Here is a 4,578-nt window from a genome sequence, read left to right as displayed (position 1 = left end):
CTTTTGTTAAGAAGTTAGTTATTGGGAGAACAGAGACAGTGGAGACGACGAGATCGGTGGACACGAGGATACGAGGAGAAGAAGAGACGAAAAGATCGGCTTAATTGGTGTTTTAATGGCCGGAACACACCGGAATCGGAGAAGAAGAGATCAGTCGGCGTTTCGCCTTTCGGGAGAGAAGAAGAAGAAAACACGAGTTCCAGATAGAAAAAAATGAAAATGAAACGAAGTAAAAAAAATGATTTTGGAATAAAATTTTCGACTAATCACAGCGAGCCACATACCCGAGGATCAGGCCCATGAACTGATCCCAAATAAGATCAAAAGGCCTGATCTAAAGGCCACTGTTCATTAAATTTTATTTTTTTAAGGCCTAAGATCAGGCCATCAGTTATGCCAATAAACATGGCCTAAGACCATCCGCAATGGGGGAACACTTGGTGTGTTCTTAGCTTATTAAAATTATAAATATAATGAATAGTGGCATAAGAACATGTTGTCCTGTTCTTGATGTAGAACTGATCTAGACTCAGTTCTAAGCTGACGTGGCAAGCTGTGATTGGATACAATTTTTTGCAAACAATTTTTCACAAATTAAAAAAGGATTTGATTTAAACTATGTATTAATTAAATAAATGTTTGTTTGTTTTAATTAAGTAATATGTTTGTTTGTTTTTTTTAAATCTTTAATGTTTTTTTTGTTTCACAAAAATTTGGTATTGTATTTTGAATTTTAGTACAAGTTTTATAAGTTTGCAATTTAAATGTTATTTTTACAGTTTTTATAAATGTAATATGTTTAAGAATATTATATTATTAAATCTTATGATCTTAAACATGTTCTCCCAATAATTAACTTTTTAATAAAAGATCTTAACTACTGATTTTAGATTATTTTTATAATATTTTTACTCTAAGAACATTTTAAAGTGTTCCCCCATTACGGATGCCCTAAGGGGGTGTGTAAAGATCCACTGCCACAAATTCTGGAGTATAAGTTACCAATTGATATTGACCCTAGACGTGTCACAGTCACGTACAGGTAACGTGTGATTTGTTTCGAGGATTTTGTGGGCTGGCTATTGTAGCACGTCGTCTTTGGGATTTGTTTTAAGTAAAATATTAAGAGCCTGAGAGGACAAAAGTCAACATGGTAAATTTTAAATTTTATATGGGAGACAGCTTTATAAGTTTGATTTATTGTGATCAAAACTGTACCCGGATTAACTATAACCAATTAACCATGCACTTACTAATTAAGTTTTAAGTTTATATACTCATAAATTTTAAGTTTTAACTATTGAATTGTTTTTTCTTTTATGTGATACATCAGTTTGTGTCAAGGTGTTACACTTGTAAATACTGAGTTTTTGGATTAGATATTCATCTATTAATACATTTTTGAACTTAGTTATAATATACAAAGATTTATAGTCACCAACCATGAAGCAACTCACCATCAATCATGGTACATAAGGGGTGGGCGCTCGGGTACCCTTTCGGGATTTAAGTCAGGAATTTCGAGTTTTCGGGTTTAGAAACATAAGACCCATTCGGATATTTTTAGATTTCAGGTCGGGTTCGGGTAAACACCCGTCAGATTTAGGTATTTTCGGGTTTCACCCAAAGCCTCAAATTATATTTTGGGTTCGGATCGGATTTGTAATTTTTTAATCCAAACCAAAGTAAAAGACAATCCGAATTCAAAAAAAAAATGAAATCAATCCAAATTCATTAAAAATGATTATAATCATAAATAAAAAACCAAAGTTATTAAACCAAATTGAAGTCATAAAAATAAAAGAACAATTATAAATAACAAAATACCAAATTCACAAGGCGATAATTTTTGATTTCTTAAAACATCAAATGACATCAAATTCAAAGTTAGAACTATATAATCTATCTAAATTAACATATGAAAACTGACATATTTAAAAATGAAAACTAATTTATCTTGTAAGTTATAATAGTAATTATAAAATTACTTCTGAAACTTGTAAATTAACTCAATCTATTGTTAAATATATATATATATATATAACTTTGAATAGTTTCGGGTATTTGTTCGGGTGTTCGGATATACCCAATCGGGTTCGTGTACCCATTTCATTTACTAAAAGCATCCAATTGGATATTTTTAAAGTTCGCATTCGGGTACGAATCGGTATTTTTAATCGGGTTTGGGTTAAATTTTCGGGTTCGGATATTTTGTCCAGCTCTAGTACATATATACTACATACTGTATTTACGTTGGACGTTTTGAATGTTCCCAAAAGTAACCAAATACCATTTCATTTTACTTATTATTTACCATATTTTAAACTCATAAAACTTAGCTAATCTCGTTTTAACAAGTCTTTGTAAAATCATTTCATAAATCTGATCAGAATATATATAAGATAACATCATGATCAAACTCTTTCAAAGTAGAACCATTTATCAGAATTAATCAAGCTGTTGGGGTTTGCATATATAGATTAGGTTTTGTGCTCGTGGACCTGGTTCTTTAATTTGTAATACAAATTCTAATGTTTGAGTTTCTGCTGTTTCATCAGTTCCCTCATTTTTTTTTTTCTTGGATTATACTAACTAAATGAATTAAACCACAATCTATCTGTTACAATTATGTATATTATCTACCGTGTGAAAACAAATTGACAAGGCAGATAAATATCAGACAGAGGACATGGCATTAGCATCAGATATTAACATTGACGTTCTTTCCTGTGAAAGTAGGGGATTAGGGGTTCCTCGGTCTTTGTTGAGTTATATTTGTTTTGTAGATGGTTCTTGGAAAGCAACGGATTGCTATGCGGGTAGAGGGTGGTTTTGCACGTCGCCCTGGGATGACGCCCTTACTATGGGAGCTGCCAATCTTCGCTGTAGTCTCTCCCCTCTTCATGCCGAGATTGAAGCCCTTGTATGGGTCATGCGTTGTATGATTGGGGCGGATAACCAATATGTCGTTTTCTTCACTGACTGCTCCGACTTAGTGAAGATGGTGTTTTCGCCTTCTGAGTGACCAATTTTTACACCTTATTTGGAGGACATTCAGGCGGACCAAGAGGAGTTTGTTTTTTTTCCTTAGCCTATGTCCCGCTCTTTGAGAATGGTAAAGCAGATAATTTAGCGCGATGTATTCGCACAGTTCCGCATTTAGTTACCTATTTAAACAATATTTCTTCGTATTGGCTTATTTGAGCCAATCAGGTTTCTCTGTTGTCAAAAAAAAAAAAGGCTGATAAATCTCATTGTGTTGCAGAGACATTTTTCTTTTCTTTTTAACATCAAAAGACATTTTTTTACTAACTAGAATTGGTGTAACAAAACCACACGTACTTACTTTATAGAAATACAAATAGAACAAAAACATCTAATAAAAGGAGAAAACTTTAATACAAGACCAACAACAACTTGACACACATCCAAAGAATAAAACTAAAAACCGAAACAGTCCTAACGGTTTCTGTGTTTATTCAGACAAATTATCTTGGCGAGCCACTTCGGCTTGTATGAAGCAATGACTTGTCCTACTGCCAATCCAATCAACACCCCAGATCCATACCCTATTGCCACTGATTTCCAACTTAACACTTCTTCTTCTTCTTCTTTTTCGTCTTCTTGCTTATGGTGTTGCATCGGAGGTGCACTATTGCTGAAGCAAGTTTCATCCAGAGGGAGACCACAAAGCCCTGCATTCCCTTCAAAGGAGGATTTAGATTGCCCAGTGATTTGTGTTCCTTGTGGTACTTGACCCTTGAGTTGGTTATGAGACACATTTATGTACTCTAAAAACAAGAGGCTCCTGATTCCATTAGGAATAATCCCTGACAGTTTGTTTCTTGACATGTCTAGTGACTCGAGCTCCTTAAGATTGGCCAAAGACAGAGGAATATGGCCTGTGAAGTCGTTGTTTGATAAGTTGAGTGCAATCAGTGCCTTCAAGAGACCAATGGATTCAGGAATCTGTCCTTCAAATTTGTTCCCAGAAAAATCAATGGTGGCGTAGGAAGTGAGTATCCTTTGTTGCTCCATGTGTAGACCTTTTGTATTTCAAATCTATAGTATCTATATAATCATAGCTGACTTCACCATATAGTTTCTCCTCGTATCCCATATATAAACCCCCATCTTGATTCATGGTGAGTGATGATGCTTTCCAATTGACAAAGTAAGTTGGTGGCAAGCTTCCAGTAAACTTATTGTCAGCAATCTCAAATATCCGCAGCTCTGGAAAGCCAAGAGGACCTTGATGAGGAGGAGATATTGGACCATAAAATTTGTTTGAACGAAGGGTAAGGACTTGCAAATCCTGTGAAGCCTTGAGCCAGAAAGGAAACGTGTCTTCAATGTTGTTGTTATCAAGGCTTAGAAACCTTAGAGATGTACAATTTAAAAGAGACCTTGGAAGCTTCCCAGCTAATCGATTGAAGCCAATGTCGAGTGTCCGTAGAGAGGCACCAGCATTGAACACGTCAGGAAAACTTCCTTCCAAGTTGTTCTTCCGCAATTTCACAACTACCAAATTACTCAGACATTGAGGAATTTTACCGGTGAAGTTGTTGTAGGATAAAT

At 34.8% G+C, this 4,578-nt stretch overlaps 1 pseudogene; it reads right to left on the bottom strand.

Annotated features, from left to right (window-relative positions):
* LOC104789055 lies at positions 3,460 to 4,252 on the bottom strand (annotated as a pseudogene).

This window comes from Camelina sativa, chromosome 5, assembly GCF_000633955.1.
Source record: "Camelina sativa cultivar DH55 chromosome 5, Cs, whole genome shotgun sequence".
Taxonomy (NCBI): Eukaryota; Viridiplantae; Streptophyta; class Magnoliopsida; order Brassicales; family Brassicaceae; genus Camelina; species Camelina sativa.
This window is presented reverse-complemented; position numbering and strand designations above follow the sequence as displayed.